The 8350-nt window shown below is 49.4% G+C and overlaps 1 pseudogene; it reads left to right on the top strand.

Annotated features, from left to right (window-relative positions):
- Nucleotides 1-323: 323 nt before the first annotated feature.
- LOC100924605 lies at nucleotides 324-7646 on the top strand (annotated as a pseudogene).
- The last annotated feature ends 704 nt before the right edge of the window (nucleotides 7647-8350 follow it).

Raw genomic sequence — 8350 nt, 5'->3', positions numbered from 1 at the left:
TCACCGAGTCCTCTGGAACCACAGTTACTCTCTCCACTGATCGGACACCTTAAGCCTTTCCGGTCCTTTGCCATGACAATGTGGTTTTTAATTGTCAGAATTGTTCTTCTGGCTGTGCTCCCTTCGCCCACTTTCTCATCGGCAGGATGATATTCTGGCGCGGGCATCTGCCATCATTTGTTCAGCCGTCCCCCGACTGAGGGACGCTTCCTTACGTTGCAGCTCTTTGCCGCTGTGTAAAGAGCTGCTCGTGATGGCCTTGCACACTCGGGTCCCTTCGCCTCTGGCAGTCAATAGAGAAACATTTAGCAGGGGTTTGCTATATGCCAGCCACTGGGCTAATCGCTGAAGATACGAAGAACAGCAAGAGTGGATCCCTGCTCTCAAGGAGCTCCCAGTCTGATGGGGGAGGCAACCCGCACACAACCTGCACGCAAGGTAACTGGGAAGGCACTAGTGGTGAGAAAGACCACCTGCTGGAGGCGAGATTTGAGGTGAATGTTGAAGGAGGCCAGGGGGCAGAGGTGACAAGGGACAGCATTCCCAACGTGGAGGACAACTGGTCAGAGGGCTCGGAGGCAAAAGGCAGAGCATCTTGTCACCAAGGGCCCTGAGGAGAGGATAAGTAGGAGGGGATGCCTGACTCTAGAGGCCACAGGGAAATTTAGTTAGCAAAAGGACGGACATGGCTGGGCCTGCACTTTAGGGAAATTCCAGTAGTGGCTGAATGGCTGGAGGATGCAATGAGTAGAACCTGGTGGCAGGCAGCCCCACTAGGAGCTACTAAAACAGTCCCGGCATGAGGTGAGGAGGACCTGCCGCACGGGTGGCAGCAGGAGACTGCAGAAAGGGGACAGATAGGAGGAAAATTTGGAAGGGAGAAACAGGCCTGGCAACAGATTGGCTTTGGAGGGAGGCAAAAAGGGCATGGAGCTTCAGAGTCTGAATGGCGGGGAGGATGCTGGGGCCTGCAGTGCAGTAAGGAACGGAGAAGAGGGAAGACTTGGGAGGTGCAGAAGAGGAATTGTGTTTGGGACATGCTGAATTTCAGCTACCCATAGGACAACCAACTTAGGACAGCAACTGACAGTTGGGACAACAAGATTATAAAGAGGTCACGGTGGGATAAATAGGTCTGAAAATAACTTGGATACAGGGCATCAATTAACCATGCAAAGAGAAAGAGAGAGAGAGAGAGAGAGAGAGAGAGAGAGAGAGAAGATAAAGAGAGAGAGAGAGGAAACAGAGAAAGAGAGACAGAGTCAGACAGAAAGAGACAGAGACATTGACAGAGAAAGGCAGAGAAAGAGAGAGTGTGTGAGGGGGGGAAAGAGAGAAAAAGAGGAGAAACAGGGAGAGACAAAGAGGAGAGAGAGAGGGGGAGAGAGACAGAGACAGAGAGAGGGAGAGAGACAATGAGAAAGAGAGACAGAAAAACAGAGAGAGGGGGAGAGAAAGAGACAGGGAGAGAGAGAGAGAGAGAGAGAGAGAGAGAGAGAGAGAGAGAGAGAGAGGAAAAGAGAGAGAGAGGAAACAGAGAAAGAGAGATAGAGAAATCAAGAGATAGAGACATAGATAGAGACAGAGACAAGGAAAGGCAAAGAGAGAGAGAAAGAGAGTAAGAAAGACAGTGAGAGAGAAAAGGAAGAGAGAGACAGAGAGAGGGAGAAAGAAAGAGAGGATAGAGAGAGAGAAAGAAGAGAGTGAAAGAGGAGAAAGAGGAAGAGACAGAGAGAGAGACTGTGTGTGTGTGAGAGAGAGAGAGAGAGAGAGACAGAGAGAGAGACAGAGAGAGACAGAGACAGAGACAGAGACAAAGACAGAGAGAGAATAAGAGAAAAAAGAGGAGAGACAGAGATAATGGGAGAAAGAGTGAGAGACAGAGAGAGGAAGAGAGACAATAAAAGAGAGAGAGAGAGAGAGAGAGAGAGAGAGAGAGAGAGAGAGAGAGAGAAATCAAGAGATAGAGACATAGATAGAGACAGAGACAAGGAAAGGCAAAGAGAGAGAGAAAGAGAGTAAGAAAGACAGTGAGAGAGTAAAGGAAGAGAGAGACAGAGAGAGGGAGAAAAGAGAGGATAGAGAGAGAGAAAGAAGAGAGGTGAAGGAGAAAAGAGGAAGAGAAGAAGAGAGACTGTGTGTGTGTGAGAGAGAGACAGAGACAAAGAGAGAGACAGAGAGAGACAGAGACAGAGACAGAGACAAAGACAGAGAGAGAATAAGAGAAAAAAGAGGAGAGACAGAGATAATGGGAGAAAGAGTGAGAGACAGAGAGAGGAAGAGAGACAATAAGAGAGAGAGAGAGAGAGAGAGAGAGAGAGAGAGAGAGAGAGAAGGAAGTAGGAAGGGAGGAACAGTGGTCAAGGATGAAATAAGCATTTATTTAGTGCCTACTATGTGCCAGGTGCTATTTTAAGCACTCTACAAATATCTTATTTGATCTTCACAACACCCTTCAGGATGTTATTATCCTTATTTTCCATTTGAGATGACTGATGCAGAGAGGTTAAGTTACTTGCCCAGGATCCCATGGCCACTTTGAACTCAGGTCTCCCTGTCTTCCACACTATCACCCAGCTGCCTCTCAGCCTCTGGGGGCACCTGTGGAGAGTGGTCGTAACCCGGAAGAAGAAGCATTAAAGGAGACAGAAGAGGAGCACTTGGGCAGGCAGGGGAAGAGGCAGGAATGAGCTGTATCACCAAAGTCTGCAGAGAAAAGGGGATCCAGGAGAAGGCTGTGAGGGAGTCAAAGCACATGAGATCTGAGGTCACCGGATTTGCCAATGAGATCGTGGGGAACTGAGAGCAGTTTCAGTGAACGATGAGGTATGAAGTCACCGTGAAGAGTGTTTAGAAGAGAGCATGAGAGGAAGTGGAGGCCTGGGGTATAGACGACCTTAGCAAGGAGAGTGGCCACAAAAATGGAGGAGAGGCTGAGAACTAGCAGGGAAGGCTTTTCCAGGATGGGGAAGGCGTGGAACAGGAACATATTGAAGCCAAGTGAGAGAGTGCGAATGATGGAAGAAGCCATTGGATGGGGAAGGCAAGGTCGGGTTGGCTTGCCCACATAAAGGGCCTTGTCTTGGCAAGGAGAAGGATCACCTCATGTTGTTACACACGGCGAAGAAGGGGGTAGTGGAGGAAAAAGTCTGAGTGATGTGAGAGGAATATGAAGGAAAAGGGACCTCAGCAAATGACCTCAATACTTTGTCAGCTGACCCATAAGCCTTGACCTGCAACAATGCAGTGAGCAAAATTCCCCCTTAGAAAGAGATGAGGGTGAGGAGGGAGAAAGAAATGTCTATCAGGTACGTGCCAGGCATTGTGCTAAGCACAGTCGGATCTCCATCACAACCCTGGGAAGCAAATGCTGTTATTATCCCCCTTTTACAGTTGAGGAAACTGAGGTAGAAGAAGTTAAGTGACTTTCAGGATCACACAGCTTAAGTATCTGAAGCTAAATTTAAACTCGGGTCTTCCTGGTTCCAGGTTTAGCCCTCTGCTCATTGTACCAGTAGCTGCTCTTAGAGACTTCCCTCCACCAACTTTTTCTTATTCAGAGAAGGTTCCTTGATAAATGCAACTGCCAAGATTAATAAGATTCATGGGCGGCTTGAGTGACCTTCTGAACACTAATATCCAATGAGATCACACAGAATGAGGATCCCTGAGGATTTCTTAGAGGATGAACCCCTTGACTGCTAATACTCCCCCCCCCAACAAAAATTGCCAAGAGTTTACTTTGAATGGGTTCTGCATCCACTTCTTTGTGTACTTGCTGATGGAGTACAGGCTTCCTTAGCTCAGCACCTGGTATGTGGTAGTTGCTTCAGCAAGTGCTCATCTGTGGATAGTTGGATTCTGGAGGAAGTTATTGCCAATCTGAGAAATGGGTATTTTGCTCTAGAGACAGTAGGGAGCTGAACGGTCAGACGTCTCCTTCGGGGCCATCATCTTGGGAGCTGTATGAGGGGTGGATTGAAAAAGTGAGAAATAGGAAGCTGCTCACCCAGCTGAAAAACCACGTGCAAACTCCAAAGGAGATGTTCATGTGATGTAACTGAGGAATGGCCTACCCCAGGAAGGGCTGACTTCTACATCAGAGTTCTCCAAGCACAGGCCAACTGACCCCTAGCTGGGTCTGATCCCTCGATGTGCATCATTCAAACTCTGGCTGAATCCCTGGGCATCCAGATCCCTGAGTCGGAGACCGCTCACCTCTCCACCAGGAATTTCCCAAGACCTCCTCCTCAGACCTCCATTTGCAGAGCTCCTGAAGTCTGTGAGTTGCTGTCTTTCCATCTTTCTCTATCTCTGGATCCCCTGGAGCTCTTCCTCCTAGACTGGTTTTGGTCATTCTCTCTGAAGCAAAATCCCCAAAGGAATCTCTTCCCCAGACTACATTCAAAGTGAGGGCACCTGGGGCCTGTGAATTCCTCTCTTTCTACCTCTTTTTTCTTTTTTTACCCGCCTTCTCCCCGGGACCAAGATTCCCAAGCACACCCCCCTAGAGTGACCTTGGCCATTTTTCCTGGGACCAAGTTCCCAAAAGAAGTGGCTACTCTCCACAGATGTCCCCAGAGGGTGAGAGGGTGATAGTGTGGAAGGGAGCAGAAGCAGAAGCTGAGTGCAGCCTGTGAGTGCTCAGTCTCCCCATTCTTAGAGCTGCTGCTCCTCCCAAACTGTCCTGAGTCACCCCCAGATTCAGGTTCTGAAGGGCATCCCCCTCTTAGGATCACATCCAAAGCAAGAGCGCCTGGACCCTGTGAATGCCCACACTGGTTTCTCTGTTTTCTCCAAAGCAGTGACCAAGATCCCAAAGGCCTCTCCTGACTTTGGACAATCTAAATGCTTCAGACCAGGATCATTTCTAGAACTGTGACCAAAATGAGTTCGTGTGGTGTATGAGCACCTGCCTGGTCCCAGACACAGGATCCTTCAGATCCCTGCACTCTCCTCGGACCCAAATCTCTCCCTTGCCTGATGGTGGCCATTCTTTGCAGACCAAAATCTCAAAAAGTATGTCTTCCACAGATCCCCATTCAAAGGAAGGGGATTTTCACTGTGGGAGCCCCAAGCCCCTCTCTGTCCTTGCTTTTTTCCTTGAACTGAGATCCCCAAGGTATCTCCTCCCAGACCAACTTTATTTTCCTTAGGACTAAAATACTAAAAGACATCTCCTCTGCAGACCCCACATCCTCCCTGAGAGGAATGGGAGTCTCTGCGTGCCTAACTCTCCATTGGTCCCTGCTTTCTTCCATTGACTGAAACTGTAAAGGCCCCAGGTTGACCTTGGCAGTTCTCTCTAGGACCAAGAACCCAAAGGGCATCTTCATTGCTGATCCCCATCAGTCAACTGTGGGTGTCTGAGAGATCCAGAGAGGAGTTGACAGGCACAGTTTGTGCCTAAGCTGAGTTTATTAAAAGCTGTCTTTCATCCTGGCCAGACCCAGGTGAGTCCCCAGCAGAGTTCAGAAAATCTGAGTAGTGTAGGAACCAAGACGAGCTGGAGTTTGATGCCATCTGGTCCCCCAGAGTCCTCTCCCAGCAAACATGGAGACTGCTACCTTCCCTCCTGAGCTGAAGCTAAGTGGAATCTGCACTTCCATAGCACCGATAACTCTGAAAAATCCCCAGCAGAAACGAAAAGAGGATCTTGGGACAATGGCAAGATGACCCAGTCTACTCTGCCCTGAGTGGCTGGAAGCTGAGGTTCAGACAGTCCAGTATCCAGAAACAGAGGACCAAACTCCTGGCACATCCAAGAAAAACCTGCACATACTCCTTCAGCGCTAAGCATTGGGGACCGGATGCCAGTAGTGAAATCACTCTATATGCCTTTTCCCCTTCGGCAACAAAAGTCACACATTATTTATATCACGGTGGAAACCCAAGAAAATCCCTCAAGTCCCATTCAAAGTCTTTGAGGCTTTGGGCTCCAGGATGACTTTGACCTGAAGCTGCTAGATTAGTCTTCTGTTGGACTGAGTACTCATGTTTATCTGTAGAGTCACATACATCCCAAGTGGCCAGGCTCTAACCTGAGTGACAAAGGAGATCCCGTAACTTCCGTGGGCTGGTAAGAAAGCCGGAGCCTCTCAGTGGTTGGCACACAGAGAGGCCTTGTGCGGATCCAGGATGTCGACGCCGAGGAGAAAGTGGCCACAATGGAGGGCCGCGTAGGCAGGGTCAGTTCATTGGCCTGGAAAGCAGACCAGATTTTTTCTGGGAGCAGAGATGGAAAGATCCTGCAAAGAGATTTGGGCATGCCCCTTGCAGTCTCAGCGCTAGCTGCGAGGTCACAAGCAGGAGGTGTGTGGGTTGGAGTGGTCCCCAGACCACAGCTGCTGGCCTCAGGTGGAAATGACAACAAGCTTCCGGTCTGGGAGGACTTCAGCTTGAAGCCCCTCCAGCAGTCCTATGTACTGCTAAGGCAGCTGGGAAAAGCCATTGCGTAGTCTCCCCACCAGCAGGGCCTGTTAGCAGCTGACTGCTGCATCCCATTCTGGAATATGCTGACAGGGCAGCCCCTCCAGCAGGTTGATACCGCTTCTCAGATGTGCAACCGAGTGTGCTCCAGATAAGACAATGAAGTAGGCAGCACTCGTGGCTACTCAGACGACCAGATTGTCTTCTGGAAGTGCCCCTCCCTGAACCAAGTAGCCGAAGTCATAGGGCATTGCCTTCGAGTTTGGTACACGGCAGTGTCTCCTGATGGGCGGGACATTGTTCCAGGGGCTGGAGATGAGAGTCTCAGGTTTGGGAACGTTCTCCATAAAGCCTGCTCCCCAAAGGAATCTGGATCTGTCCTCAGCCTCTTCAATAGAATCCAGAAACTTCCCACCCTCCATCCCCAACCAGGGTCATACTATATCCACCCAAGGAAAAATCATTGCTTCTCATCAGTGTCCACAGAACCCCAGTGCTCAGCAGGAAAGAAAAAGGGGTGGAGTGGGCAAATGGACCTGGGGAAAGCTTCAAGGTCATGGTTAGGTGGACATGGCTCAGTAGTATTTAGGGAGAACGCAAGGTCAAGGGCAAGCATTCTGAATTTATGAACCCATTCTTCTCAAAGAACAGGGGAGAATTGAACTGGATGGAGCTCCATTCAAACTTTCTGCAAGACCCAGCAGAACTTAAGCACAGAGTTTTCTCTTTTGCTTCAAACTTCCTTTTTTGTTGCTTTGTTGTTGTTTGTTGCTGTTGTCTAGAAAGAAGTGTTTGGGAGCACTGGGAAGGCTTGCAGGCAGCATGTCCTCTCAGACTAGGAGCAGCCCAAGCTTCTCCATTTCGATGGGCTGCCCTGGAAGCTCTTTCCTATGTGAAGCCTTTTAGAAAAAGCATTTTGTTGCCTAGGGTGAAATCTTCTTCCTTTTATTTGTACAGGATAGTGAGGAACCTTGGGGGTGGGCACTTGGGGTGGGTTTCATGTCACTTAGAGAAAGGGACCAGTGCTTCTGTTCCCAGTGCTCTGGCCTCCTGTGGAAGGTTTCCCCTCATCCTGCAGTGGATTGAGCCTCCATCCCCGGCATGATCCTCTTGATTTCCCCCTTAGCTGCTGCCGGCACTCAGTAGACTCGGCCCTATATGGATGGGCTCTAGGGTCCCTGAGGGAAGAGGTTCTGGTGGACAGGTCTTCAGAGTGACCGGGGCTGAGGGATCTCCTTAAGGAAGGGGTAGGGAGCCCTGACACACCCAGAAACATGTTCTTTAGGGCCAGTCACACTCAGCTAGAAGGCAGGAGCTGGCTCCTATGGAGGAGAAAGGGTGACTTTGGCTCTAAGCTGGGCTTTCACAGATCCCAGGCTTTCAGCTCAACCTCTCATCAATCAACCAGCCAATGCACTAAAAAATACGTATATGCGCCTGCCTGCTGTGTGTACTGGGGACACACATATAAAGAATAAGACAATCTCTAGGGTTTGACAGTTTGGACATGATTTAGTCTGTGGACCTTAGGGCCTCCAGGGGTCAGCTAGGAGGCAGGAACTGGCCCTGAAGAGGGGGAAAGAACTCAACCCACAATGGCCTAACTTTCTGATAGAATATTCCACTGGGCCATGTTCCTCTTTTGTAGCCTCTTCTTTTGGGGGATAAACAGACTATTTGGGGGTATTTGTTTTTTAGAAAACATGTTTCTTTGTCCTGTGGCTTCTTTGAACCCTCCCACGTGTGTGTGCCTATTTGTGGGGCGTGGGAGTCTGTATTTGTATTTGTTGGGCATGGGGGTTTGTTGAATTTTGTGGGTTTCAAGTGTAGGAAATCAACCCCTGATTTTTTAAAAATTCACCTCAGAAAAACCTGGAGACGATAAGAAAGTGAACTAACCCCTTAAATGTCCAGAGGAACC

The sequence above is a fragment of the Sarcophilus harrisii genome, chromosome X, assembly GCF_902635505.1.
Source record: "Sarcophilus harrisii chromosome X, mSarHar1.11, whole genome shotgun sequence".
Classification (NCBI taxonomy): Eukaryota; Metazoa; Chordata; class Mammalia; order Dasyuromorphia; family Dasyuridae; genus Sarcophilus; species Sarcophilus harrisii.
This window is presented reverse-complemented; position numbering and strand designations above follow the sequence as displayed.